Source organism: Cryptomeria japonica, chromosome 4, assembly GCF_030272615.1.
Source record: "Cryptomeria japonica chromosome 4, Sugi_1.0, whole genome shotgun sequence".
NCBI classification, from domain to species: Eukaryota; Viridiplantae; Streptophyta; class Pinopsida; order Cupressales; family Cupressaceae; genus Cryptomeria; species Cryptomeria japonica.
In genome coordinates this window covers 561630686-561645738 of record NC_081408.1, presented here as the reverse complement: position 1 = coordinate 561645738, position 15053 = coordinate 561630686, and the positions used below count along the sequence as shown (strand labels likewise).

Here is a 15053-nt window from a genome sequence, read left to right as displayed (position 1 = left end):
CTTAGCCAGTACTAAACCCAGTATTGGAGATGCTATTTTGAGTAGTACATTAGTCTAGGATTTAACCATCCTACTGTAGTCATTGTGATTCTCATTTGACTAGTGTGCTCTAGGCAGTTGGCCTTTCTGCATGTGCAGACCCCGTTTATATACACATACTATCTGTAGTAGTATCATCTGATTGTGGGTAAGGTTTCCCACTGTGGTTTTTCCCCTTATAGGGTTTCCATGTTAAAATCTTTGTGTTATGTGTTGTGGATGTTGTTTCTCTTTCTGTTTTATGCATTAAGTTTCACCGGTATTAATATTAACTGCTAATTTATCAACCGGCATTAAGTTTGGTTTACCGGTATTAAGTATCAAGTTTGATTAAGTTATAATTGGGTTGAAATTCATTGTCAACTGATTCACCCCCCCCTCTCAGTTGCCTCTCGGGTCCTAACACTCAAGTCTTCCCCTGAATCAAGGTGAGATGAGTGACACTTCTCTTCTCCTTCCCCCTTTCTCTCAACCTTCAGCTTCTTGCTCATAGCCATCCAATCTGCAAGATTTGATCATGACCATTGATCTCTGCCACCTAAGCTCATGCACTCAAAAATGTATAAAACGATGTCTCCTAAGACATTTTGAAATTAATAGAAAAATAGACTAATAGCTAATCATATAGTCATTCTAGGAGTCTTCATCTTGCATTTGTGATTTTGAGTTTGAAGCAAATAGCATTTTAGAGTGTTGAGCATAAATATTTTTTATAGCATTTTAGCTTAATATCATTTGCATTAGCATAGTGTCAGTTAACTATTAGTCCATTCTTCATATGCCATCTTGGAAGCTACCAGTGCTTGTTTGAGAGCAAATCATTTGCAGCCAGGAGCAATGGAGTTAGGACACAATGAGACTTAAGATGAAATTCAAGTCGACACATTTTGGCACCCACTGTGGGGCTCGATCCTCACATATATATTTCAAATTAACTATTTAATAGAAGAATAATTATTAAATAAATATTAAATATTTATTTAATTGCTCATAGCCATTTTTATGTGTATACAAATATAATTATGTACACATATAAAAGAATTAAAATGGTGTCATCAAATACATAATAAAACTTTACAAACCAAATTTGAAAGAAGTGAAATTGTATTAAACCTCTTAAAAATTGATTAATTGATTCAATAAGTTGTATATCATATGAAGTTTTAGAAAAATATAGCTATTACAAATGTGATCACACTTAATAGAAGACAAATATTAACAAGATAATTGACCTATAATGAGAGAAAAACATCATATTATAAATAGATGTACGTAAAAACCAAAACCCAACCAAAACTATTAAATAATTCATTAAATAAGTAAAATAAATTTAACAAATGAAGAATAAAACATAAAACTCTTCAATGAATTAAGTAATAGAATATAAATAATGTAAATTTAAAATAAAATAAATACATTTTTTAAATGAACAACATGATAAATTAAATCAAACAAAATACATTTAAATAGTAGGATAGTTTTTTATAATATATAATTTTCATAGTTTTGAATACTATTTTTAAATACAACCAATATATATATATATATATATATATATATATATATATATATATATAATTAAATAGCTATTTTTTTAATATTATGATTCATTAAATTAAATTAAATTTTAATAAATAAAAAATAAAAAAATATATGATTTAAATATTGAACTATTTAATTCTGATAAATATGTAGTGATAAAATTTAAATATTGTTATGTTTGAGTGGTAAACATGTTATACAATTTGACGAGGCCTTCTCTTGCAAACTGTAGAGCTATGGAGCTCATGGAGTTAACATGTGGTGGCAACCATTTAATATTTAGTTGGCCAATATTCTTGGTGTTTTCAACTTTATAGAAGGTTTTAGTTAGGCCCCATTGATAATCTATATTAACTTCAAGGGTGAGGGGGGATTTTGGGCAAGACCAGTGACAAACATAGATGTTATCCAACAGGAACTTAGAGAAATTTGAGAACACCTCCTCTGAGTTATTTTTCATTTCCCTAGTGATTTGATTATTTATCTCCTTCTGTCAAGAATCTAGCAAAGGTGTGGATGGATTTTCCCCGATAGTTATTTAATGAGGGGGTGATGGAAGGAGCTTATTGAGTTAGGTTAGGTAACACATTATTCATGGAAACTAATCTGGATCTTTCTTGTCTTATTTTCCTTTCTTTAATTAGGGGAGGGAAACATTATTCATGGAACAAATCAATCTTTCATTTTCTCAATGCCAGACCACAAGAAGTTCCTTTGAATTTTTTAATTTTTTTTGCAATGTAGATAGGTATTTTGAATAGGGAGAGGAAGTAGATTGAGACACCTTGGAGAGAGATAACAAGGAGTTGCAATTTACCTACATTACTCAAGAGTCTGTCTTTCTAGCTAGCCAGTCCCTTTTAGAGGTGCTCAAAAATAGAATTCAAAGAGGGGGAAACATCTTTGACAATTAGGGGGAGCCTTATGTAAACTCAAGGGGGTTCTACATATTGACTTCCTAATCTGTATTTCTCCTCAAACAATTGGTGGTATTGAAGAAGTGGATCTTACTTCTCTCATAATGAATACATTGGTTTGAGATGTCAACATATGTAGTTGGTTAGGCATGTCTTTCATCTCCTAGCCTCCATCACAAAAGTAGCCCTGAAAAGGATGGTATCATCCACAAATTGTTATAGAGGTAATGGAGGGAGGGTGGAGGCAACTTTAATACCTTTAAGGGTTCTAAAATAATAAAATTTAAAATTTAATGTCCCAAAACCTCAACCAACATGATAAATATGTAAGGAGATAACGGGTCCCCTTGTTTAATGCCCCTTTTGGCCCCAAAGAATCCCCTCAAAATCCCATTCACAAGGACTAAATACTTAACAATGGTCACACATTCTCTTATAAGGTTGAGTGATCACATAGAGAATCCCAATTTCTATTAGCTCTAAACATGAAGTCTCATGGAGACACCTTTCCATTGAATGCATAATTTCATAGGTTGAAATAACTGTATCAAGAATTTAACACCTAAGGATGAAACCTTTTTTATGCACATTGATCATTTTTCCAAGCATTTTTTATTTTAAAAAAGCATTTTTTATTTTAAAAGAATTAAAATGGTGTCATCAAATACCTGATAAAACTTTACAAACCAAATTTGAAAGAAGTGAAATTGTATTAAACTTCTTATTAATTGGATAATTGATTCAATAAGTAGTATACAATATGAAATTTTAAAAAAATATAGCTATTATAAATGAGATCACACTTAATAGAAGACAAATATTTACAAGATAATTCACTTGTAATGAGAGCAAAACATCATATTATAACTAGATGTACATAAAAACCAAAACTATTAAATAATTCATTAAATAAATAAAATAAATTTAACAAATAAAGAATAAAACATAAAACTCTTCAATGAATTAAGTAATAGAATATAAAATTTAAAAATTTAAAATAAAATAAATACACTTTTTAAATGAACAACATGATAAATTAAATCAAACAAAATACATTTAAATAGTTATTGAGATTATACATTTAATATATTTTACTTTGAAAGTAACTATTATTATAATTATAATTATATACACACTTTGATTAAACTAATATATAATTTTAAAAAGCATATATCTTCATGATAGTATTTACATTATATAACATTATAGTTCTTTATATAAATTTTCACTTGTTAACTTTTACAATCACTTTTCTTAAAAGAACTCTCATCTCTCAACTACCCAACAAAACATTAATTCCTACATCCCTTCCTTACGACATATTATGAATAAATCGTCTATTTTTTCTCTACATCTGTTCCAGCTATTGATTTGCAATAGATTCTTGTAACTCTTTATTACTTCTCTTTGTATATGAAATTCGTGTGAACTATTTTTCTTATAATCAGCTTTGATTAATAAAATAAATAAATCACACACTTCGTAGTTCATTAATAGCGACCACAAATAAATCACCCACTTCTTAGTTCATTAATAGCCACCACAAATAAATGGTTGTGTCTATTCTGGTTCCAAAAGAGACCTTATTGTCATTTTGAAACCAGTTTAAAGACAATGTAGTTCTGACGTTTTCACCAAATACAATTTCCTACTTTATTACAAAAGTTGAAAACGTAAACTCTCTTGCGTGTACTTGGCTTAGACCCTGCAATTTGGTTTTCTACTCCATGTTCAAAAATGACATACCCACGAGAATTCCTTGCACCAATTCATAATATATCTATGTCATTAACATACGTCATTAGCATATGTCATTTAACACATGGGAACGCCTATTTATAGCACCCATTTTGGCGTAGTCAGGTATATCATTCCTCAATGGCTCAACTTTCCATTTGTTCAGTGTCTAAGCTGAGGAATACATTGGTCCTCAACAAAGCATTCCAACAATGCTCAGTTTATTACAGAGCACAACGTTGGGTTTCCTGCATTCCGCCAACGACTCCTCCTGTCAGAGCGATGTCTTCGCTTTCTGATAACGTTAAATCTTCTGTTCCTCGACGCACTGCCAATTATCATAGCGATGTGTGGAACGATGATGTTATGCAGTCTCTGCAGACACCATATCATCAAGTAGGACAGACTAATTTCAGTATGATTTTCTTTTGTCTCATATCAAATTAACCAAGTCTATAAGGCTGAGCTTTCCTGTTTGTGTTTGTGTTTTTGTTGCAGGCTTCTTCGTACCAACAGTGGGCCGATAATCTGGTTGTGAAGATAAAAGAAATGTTCAGAGCTCTTAAAGATGGAGAAATGAGTCCCTCAGCTTATGACACCGCATGGGTAGCAATGGTTCCTGCCCAGGATGGATCTAATGCCCCACAGTTTCCTCAGGCCATAAAATGGCTTATCCAGCACCAGCTAAGGGATGGTTCATGGGGCCTTCATTCAACGTTCATGTTATGCGATCGTTTGCTTAGTACTCTCGCTTATGTTGTTTCCCTTCTCAGTTGGAACACAGGACACCCTAATGTAGAAAAAGGTTATATTTATGCTGTTGAAGTTTGTACGATACAAAGAAAGTCTTACTCTGGAATTTAATGTTTCATTTCTGACCTTAAAATATTTGATTTCATGTGTAGGTGTTCGTTTCATTACAGAACATCTGAATTCACTAGAGGATGAGGATAGCTTGCCTCCGGATTTTGAAATAATTTTTCCTGCATTGATGAAAAAGGCAGAATCTCTAGGGTTGAGTCTTCCGTGTAATGCTTCTTTGATGAAGAAGCGAGCAACACTGCTTACGGAGTATGAGATTATGTTTGCAATTTCTTTCTTCTTATAACTTACTTCACTTGCAGTATCTCAATGGAGCGGGATATTCCAACACGCATGCTGAATGCACTGGAGGGGCTTGAGGAAATAATTGACTGGAAAAAGATAATGATGTTCCAGAGCAAAGATGGATCCTTTCTTAGCTCGCCTGCTTCCACTGCCTGTGTACTCGTAAATACCGGCGATGAGAGATGTTTTAGCTTTTTGAATCGTCTGGTGGAAAAATTCAGTGGGTGCGGTATGATACATTTCCCTAATATTGTGTGTCATGTCAGTCAATCATTCTTCGTTGTTAAACGGATTACATGTAATTTGTGAAACAGTGCCATGCTTGTATCCAATCGATTTGCTTGAACGCCTTTCGCTGGTTGACAATATTGAGCGTCTTGGAATAGGTCGACATTTCCAAGAAGAAATCAAAGCAGCTCTGGACTATGTTTATGGGTAAGTATTTTTATACTCATATCGGTATTGTTATATTATAGTTACAGTGTTTTGATCTAAGCAATTTTTTAAGATAATAATTATTGGGGCAGATATTGGAGTGAAAAGGGTATTGGATGGGGTAGAGATAGCCTTTTTGCAGATCTCAATACTACAGCACTGGGCCTCCGAACCCTTGAGATCCATGGATACAATGTCTCCCCAGGTGGAATTTTCCTGCGAAGTTTTCTTTGGTACAGTGCAGTTTATTATTATTAAACTTTTTGTTTTTGTAATACTGACATATATAAATTCTCAGAGGTGCTCAATAATTTCAAAGATGAAAGTGGGTGTGCTTCTTCTCGTGTTCTGGCCAAAGACACATAGAACATAGAAGCATTGTGAATCTGTTTAGAGCTTCTGACCTTGCATTCCCTGGAGAAGAGGTTATGGGTGAAGCTAGGCTGTTTGCTTCCACCTATCTCAGAAAATCACTAACAACAAATCATATATTATACAACGAGGAAATTGCTGAAGAGGTTAGCAAAATTATTATCAATCCTTTTAAAGTCAATTGTGTATGTATTTGAAATTGATGTTTTAATTGCCACTAAATGATCCATCATGTCAAAAGTCTCAAATTAAGCTCAACAACAATATTTTATTACTAGTATTATTATCTTTATCTAAAAGCAGCAAGAAATTGATTTCTCCCTAAATGAAAATCTGTGTCAAATATTTTATCAGACTGAATATGTATTGGAGTACTCTTGGCACCTAAGTATCTCCATCTTAGAGGCAAGGAGCTACATTGATGTTTACGACGATAATCATGCATGGCTTAGAAAAACCCTATTCAAGTATGTTTAGAAATGGTTACGATGTTTTATATTACAGAAATTTGTTGTGCTTTTATCACCATTGTCTGGTTCGTCATTCTACGTCATATTTATTTTATAATTAAACAGGATGTCATACGTTGATAATACCTGTTGCATGGAGTTGGCTAAATTATACTTCAACATTGAACAGTCTTTACATCAGAGAGAATTAAAACATCTCTCAAGGTGGGTGATATATAACTCTAACTTCATTATAGTTTTTAAACTTTTTAATCTTTTAATTGCTATATGTTGTATGATAGTTGGTGGAAAGAGTCGCGTATGCCAGAAGTAGAGTTTGCCCGACAAAGGATAGTAGAGACGTATTTTTCAGTGGCAATATTTGAGCCAGAGTATTCATTATGTAGAATTGCCTTCACCAAAATTGGGTCCTTGCAACTCGTCATGGATGATATTTACGACACCTATGGAACAATGGAAGAGCTCAGAATTTTCAAAGAAGCAATGAACAGGTAAAATTTTCTTAAATACTATTTTGATAATCCTCTTGAAACCATGCAATTCGTCATGAATGATATTTACGACACCTATGGAACAATGGAAGAGTTGACAATTTTCAGAGAAGCAATAAATGAGGTAGTTTCTTAAATCCTAGTTTGATACTTCTCTTGAAACCATGTTTACTGGAGCTTTTTACAACTACATTCAGATGTGATACTTCCTTGATAGATGAGCTTCCAGAATACATGAAAATAGTCTTCAAAGCGTGGTATGAAATACTGAATGAAATAAATGAGGAAGTGACAAAGCAACAAGGGCGTGACATGCTCCATCACATAAGAAAAGATGTATGTAATTTAAATGCTCATACTTTTCATAATTCCTTTTGTAAGTGTTTCTTTATGTATCACATTGCTTGTTGCTGGTACAGTGGGAGAAGTACATCAACGCTTTAATGAAGGAAAGAGAGTGGTCAGAAGCTGGGTACATACCAACAATGGAAGAATACTTCGAGACACGTTGTGTTTCTGTGGGTCTTGGACCAAGTGGTTTACATCCAATCCTTTTGATGGGCGAGGTTGTAACAGATAATGATCTTCCCCTGCTACAAGATTCCTCAAATTTTTTTAAGCTTGTGTCCTTACAATGGCGGCTAGTAAATGATACTGCGACTTCTCAGGTATTTGAACTGGAAGCAAAAATCAATGTTTAGAATGCATTTTTTAAATAAAACCCTATTTGAACTATCAATGAGCTATGACTAATTGGAAGAAAAACATGCTAACCATGTTTCTTCTTCTATTATGCAGGCCGAGAAGGCTCGAGGACAAATAGAGTCATGTACAACATGCTATATGAAGCAGAATCCAGGTTCTACAGAAGAAGATGCTCAGAAATATTTTGCAGACATTGTTGATCATTGTCTGAAAGAATTGAACTATGAATATTTCAAGTTAATTGGTGAACCCCCAAAATGTGGTAAAAGGTTTCTTTATAACATGAGGCAATGTGTTATGCTCATGTACAAGTACAGAGATGGGTATGGCATTTCCTCCAAGGAGACAAAAGAATATATAATGAAAACCCTCCTTGACCCTGTGGAGCTATGGTGATAAATGTGTTTCTGCTTCTTGCCTCTCAGTCCATGACAATTATAGGGGGATTAAGAAACGGTGAAAAAATAATTCCTATAAGAGTGTGATATCTGAAGAATATACTCATTAGCTCTGGTCTCTCATATAGCTACTTTGTGCTACTATTAGTTTTTGTGGTCGTTGTTTGATCCAAAAGTATGTGTGGTGTTTATGTTATAATTATAACCTCTAGAGCTGTTTCTTATTACGAATTCTAATAAATTATTGGTAGTTACAGGTATCGGTGACTACTGGGTAGGTAAACCGCCAAAGGGAAAGCTTTCTATAAAGGCTTTGAATTTATTGTACCATTTTCTTTTCTACATAGTTAATATATTTGAATAATTATTTTTAATTGTAATTTTTTTTTGTTTTTGTGTTGGTTAAAGTTCTATAGGAGTTGGAAAAAGATAGAAGTTTAAGTAGTAATTTTAGGTTCTTTAATTAATATGATAATGAATGATAAATTCACATGGACATGAAGTTTTCTTTAAATTCATAAGTTTGTAGTGTATCAAATAGAATATTACGATTTATTTAATGTTAGTTTTTTAATGGCATGCATAAATTGCGATGTTATATTGGCATGTTTCTAAGTGAAAGAAAGTTGTAGTGTACATATAAATGGTTTTATATCTATCATTAACAATATTGGATATGGAATTCACTATCTTGAGTTTGCATATATTGAATATGGAGATTGAAATGTTTCATTTAAATTTTGAATAATAATAATGTATAATGTGGATTTTGCCTTTTTCAGACTATTTCCTATTCTATAAGGTTAATATGTTGAATACTATTTTTTAATGGTATATCTTTTCCTTTTCTTTTCTGGTTAAAATTATATACTTGAGCTAAAAAATGATTAAGTTCCTTAATTAATATAGTCATGAATTATTAGATCCACATGGATGTGAAAAATATATTTTCTTTAAATCTAGATACTCATGACATAATATTGTAGTGTATCAAATAGAAGAAGCATATTCATGTAACAAATGGATCCTAGATAGTGCTACCTGGACTGTAGATGAAAAGAGCATGATGTTAGAGTGTTTGAAGAAAAATGGTGAGGCAATCGAGCTCTTAAAGAACATATATGACCAAAATATTGAGGGGGTCAGCAAGAAGATAACGCAAATTGAGGAAGCCCTAAAGAAAATTATGGAAAACAATTTTGCTATGATGAAGGGTTCCGCTACCAACATGAATGCTCTGGTTACTAGGTTGGAGAAAATTCACAATGAGAAGAATGTTATTGACCGGGAGAAGGGTGTTGGAGTTTCTAGCTGGAAGGTTGTTCCTCGGTCATCGAGGAGGACCAGGCAAAGTGCTAAAATGATGGTGGATTCTCTTCCACAGGATCTTCTAGATCTTAAAGATGTTGCCAAGACCATGCCGATGCTGTAAAAGGATGCCTCTCAAGCCTTAAATGTTTTTAAGTAGTTTCTGTTAGTTGTTGTCTCTGCCAGCTTCTCGTTTGCTTTTTGTTGTTGTTGTTGCTTGGGCTGCTGGTTTGTATTGTATTTCCTGTTGCAGCCAGTTTTGTGTGTTTATCTTTGGGGTGTCTTGAATTTTAATGCTTTTCTTTTTAGCAGCTTTGTAAGGGGTTTTAGGTCCCCATAAAACCTGTTTTTTCTTAATAAAAAATAAGTGGATCCTAGATTATTTTGCAATCTTATAATTGAATCTACTATGACTCATCTACTACTAAGTTATAAATTGACATTGCATAAATTTTGATTTTACATTGACATGTTTTGAAGTGAAAGCATGTTGTGTACTTTTGCAGGGTCCACGACTACTTGCAAGACTTACCCTCAACCTTTTAGACTTCAAACTCTCTCAATATTTCTCAAAATGACACAATGGCAAGAGACAAATAGAGACAATGCTAGAATACACACTGCAAAATATTTCTATTATGCTCAAAGATGATAAAGGTTTTATAATATTACCCCAGCTCTGATACCAATTTTACTGCAAAATAACAATAATGGAAACTAGCTCGCCAATATTACATCAAATTTTCATTATATGAGACAGACCTCATAATTTATGCAAGTTAGTTTATCATAATCCCCATATCACATGGAAGTACAAGGGTAGAGGATACTTCCAACTTGGTCCTAAGAGACTCTTCACACTAGAATTTTAATAGTAGACTGCTTCATACAATACAAGATGCTTGAATTCTAAGACTCAATGACACCTTTATACAAGACTAACTTCATACAACACTCGATGCCCAAATGAGCTCCCAAGACCTCTATTTATAGTAGTTCAAGGCCAAGAAGTAGATGGATTTGACCGGTAGATGTGAGTGGTAGGTTTTGAATTACTAGTAGGTGTGGGTGGTATATGGAGGAACTGGTAGATGGTGGTACTAGTAGATGTGAGTGGTAGATAAGAAAGTAGATGAAAAAGTAGGAGGAAATTTTGGAAGGTAGTGGAAGTGGAGTGGTAGGTGGTAGTACGTAATATTCAATATTTTCATAATGAGGTATGTACTCTAAGATTTGCAAGGTCATATAGGCCCCTTACCATTTATTTAATAATTTCTAAAACTTTTCTAGACTCACTATTTACTAATTTATTTACTATCACTTTTTTGTATACTCGAAAAGTGAGAATGGTCCACTTAACACCTGTAAGTGGCTACAAGGATATTTCTTTTTACAGAGGTTTTGCATCCTATTGTCAGAGCTTCACATGGCTGATATCATGGCTTTTTTAGACAAGGTTGCATCCCATTGTCAGATCTTAACGTGGTTAACTTCATGACACAGACAAACCATTGTGCTAGTTGAGATGAGATCCAAGTGATAAAAGATCATCTGGAAGAGGTTCAAAAATATCATCCCAATCTTGTGGTCTTCTATGGAATGTATAGATGATTCTAATTTATTCTTCTCCTCTTACAAAATCCCATTCTATGTGAACAACCAATTTAGCAAGAAATCATCCTGGCATTACATCTTCAATCATACCTTTTGGAAACCATGGATATGTGAGGGGATAAAATTCAATTCTTGGGATACAATATCCTCCTCTTGGTCCAACCAAATAATCAACCATTTCTTCATAAATACCATGAAACAAATTTCCATGTATGAGATTGAAGAATTGTCTCATATCAGGTGGAAAATTTAGAGTAAATATTGTTGGCAATTGACACTCAATTGGTTGGTTTCACTATGTTGTCATTAATGGAAACATGGTATTGTGTTTTAGCTTCATGTTTTGGTTTAGTTGTGTACCAACAGGCACTTCATAAACACTACATCAGCACTGGCAGGACAGAAGGATTTCTTTGGTTACTAACAATACAGGCCGACATGGTTTAGAAAAGGTTATCGGTATTGGAGTTCAACGTCTCTTGGATTCGGCATCAGCAATTATTTATAATATTTATGCATTTGTGTTATCTGGTCAACATGTAATTTGATATTGTACATATCTTTGTAAGCCGACATAAGGCATGATAAATTGTATAGGGTATATAGGTCAGTTGGATTAGATCATTTTGAAATATAGACATGAAATAGGAGATTATGGAATTGCGAATGTAATATGATGCGAAATATATCAGAGAGATTATGTATGTGAGGATATTAATGTAAGGGTTAATTTGGTAAAGGGTTTAGGGTTTCAGACTAGAACAAATAGAGCTTAAACCAGAACTATATTCTGGCATACAAGATGCTATCTTAGCAATTCAATACTTCTTCGGATTGTAGTCTGGATTTATATGTAGTCAATGAGGGTCCTTTTGTGATTGAGCACTATGCTCTAGGTTGTAAGCCTTCCTACAAGTGCAAGCCCCTTATATTTTGTAATATCTCATCATATGGCCACTGGATTGATATTGTGGGTCACAAATCCCATCGCGGTTTTTCCTCTTTGAGGTTTTCCACGTATAATTCTCTGTGTTATGATTCTCATTTATGTGATTGGCTTATTGGTTTCTTTACTTCTTTCAATTTTGTATTTACCGGTATACCGGATAGTGTATGCATGTTTCAATAAGGCTAAAATTGATCATTCTGGTATAACACTGACTCACCCCCCCTCTCAATGTTATTGGATTCCAACAATTGTTATCAGAGCCTTGTGCCTTGGAGGAAGTTTAACAGCTTGAGGAAGATCCTGAATTTGAAATCCATGGATATGGCTTTGGAGAAGCAACTTGAGATGGCACTTGAAAATTATAATGTTTAAAGGTTGAAGAACTTAAAAATACAAGATGAATTGAATTCTACTAAGGAATTCATTCTTGTCCTATACAAGAGGCTATCATCTGTTCAAGCTAGGAGGGAGGAACTTTTGAAAAGTCGGGATGATGAAGAGAAAGATGCACTTGAGGAACAATGTTAGAAATTGAGTCAGGAGAACATGGTTATGAAAAATGAAATGCAAGTTATAACTATGAGGATGTCTAAGGAGATTGAGGACTGAAAGAAAAAGGAAGAAAATCTTGTTGTATCCCTAAAGAACACATTTGAAGAATGTGGTAGGTTGGTTCATGAGAATGATATGTTGAGAACTGATTTTGTACAATCCCAGAGAAATGAACAAAATATTGAGAGACAAATGATAATTTTGAGAGAAGATATAACTACTGCAAGTGAGTATAAAGAAAAATTTAAGATTAGCTCAGCACATCTAGACAAGTTATTGAAGAGACAAAGGAAGATTAGAGATTCCAGTGGACATGGATTTGAGAAAGGACAAAGTTCTAGTACTGCTAATGAAGATCAAAACCATAAGGCAATGGTAAGGCAATTTAATGCTTATAAATTCAATGGTAGATGTTTTTTTTGCATGTGGAAAATTTGGACATATGGTTAATCAGTGCAAGTCAAGCAATTTCATCAGTTTTAGCAAAGCAATTCAAAGGAACAATGTTACATGTTATGCATGTAATGAGGTTAGACATATTGCTAAATTTTGTAGAAGCAGAAATCCACTGGTTGATAATGGAGGATCGAATGAGAAAGGGAAAGAGAAGGTTAGTGAAATCCGGAAAGATCATACTTAGAGATGGGTTAGAAATACTAAAGAAGAATCATCAAATGGAAATGCACTGATTACTTATTCAGCGGAAGAGGTTGCCCCTGCACCGGCAGGTAGCTCATCCAGTAGCTGAGGCAAATGCCTTAGGGGTAAGAAAAATTCATGAAGATGTTGCATATGCCACAGGAAGAGGTTATGGAAGATGTTCCAGACATTGGAGATGATTATCTAGCATGGATATGTTTTGTGCAAGATCCGATATCTTCTATCGGTAGTCATTTATGTCAATGGAAGATTAGAGTTTTTCATTGAGGTTAAAAGGTTGAATTCACTTCATTATTGATCACCTTGCATTTAGAGAGATTTCAGAGCGATTAAGAGTGACTAAGAGTGATCAAAGGCAATTCAGAGCAATCATATTTCTTCTTGAGCGATTTCACTGGCATCTAGAAGAATTTGTTGAAGGTTTTCACCGAGAGTGATCAAAAGGTATTTATCTTTAAACATGGAAGCGGGATCATCATATATTCCTATTTTTGTTGCAAACCCGACTGTAGTAGAGGGCAAGGACCACCCTAGGCCAATTTTCAAGTGGTATCCACATGTGGCTACCCTGGAAGATTTGGTTGGAGCATTTTATTACGTTTTGAGGGTTTTCTCTATGTAGAAGATGTTAGGGAATATATTCACTGTCACATTGAGGACTTGGGAACTTTTGAAATAAAGGGCATGTATATGAGTGAGGTGATGGGAGAATCTAGAAAGATCAAACTGACATAGAAGCATATTGAAGACTTAGGGTTTGCTGACATTATGGACATTCTGGAATTTGAAGATGAGATAATCATATATGTTTTGAGAAGAGTACATGGGGAATTTATATGGTTACACAGACCATACAAGATCACCAAGGAAGTCATCCGGGCAATCACTGGTTTACCATCGGTTGGGTAACATCCAATCAAGAAGGTTTTGAATTATTTCATGAACAAGATCTTCGACACAACATCTGGTAGGAGATCTATGAGAATGAGCACTATTACTGACATGGACATCAGGTTTGATAGCATGATCATCGGGTATAAGGTAACTCAGTCAAACCGACTAAATTATGTTTCCAGTTCATGCATTTTAGCTGCATACAAAATGATGAGAGAGAATGTGAAATTGTATCTATGTGGTTGGATGCTAGATGAGTTGTTAATAAACCTAGGAAATATTAAGGGAGAAAAGAAGGATACCTTCTAATATGGCAACTTGATAGTCTGCTTGATGTTATTTTTTATGAATGATACACCTAGTTTTGGTAAAAGGCAATGGGAATTTGACATCCCGGTAGGGAGACAATTGAAATAGTCAATTGTTGCTTTAGGAAGTCGGAGAGATGATAAGGTATGGGGATATTTAAAAGCATTCCATAAATCTATGAGGTCTAGCGTAAGGGTTCCTAAGGATATTGTAGAAAAATATGCAACCAACATATGCTTCATGGTAAAGAAGGATGAAATACTTATGGAAGTAGTTAAGCCACAAAATATTTGGATTGAAGAAATGGGCTATGAAGTGGATGCACAGATTCTTGATGCCTATACACAAATGTTGATTGATGCACCTATTGATGAGGCAAAGAAGCCTTGTGGTACTGCACAACAGAAAACACATGAGGTTGAAACAAAGTTCAACCAGAAGAAGAGAGAGAAACAAGAAGGAAAGGATAGCAAATTTGTTGAGAAGGTCTCACGGGACATCAAAGCATTAATTGATGTTGTCCCGGAGAAAGGCAAGAAGAAGAAGAGTCCTGA

General features: G+C 34.0%; 1 pseudogene; it reads left to right on the top strand.

The window, feature by feature from the left end:
* The first annotated feature begins 4376 nt into the window (after positions 1-4376).
* Positions 4377-8457, top strand: LOC131036114 (taxadiene synthase-like; annotated as a pseudogene).
* Positions 8458-15053: the final 6596 nt, after the last annotated feature.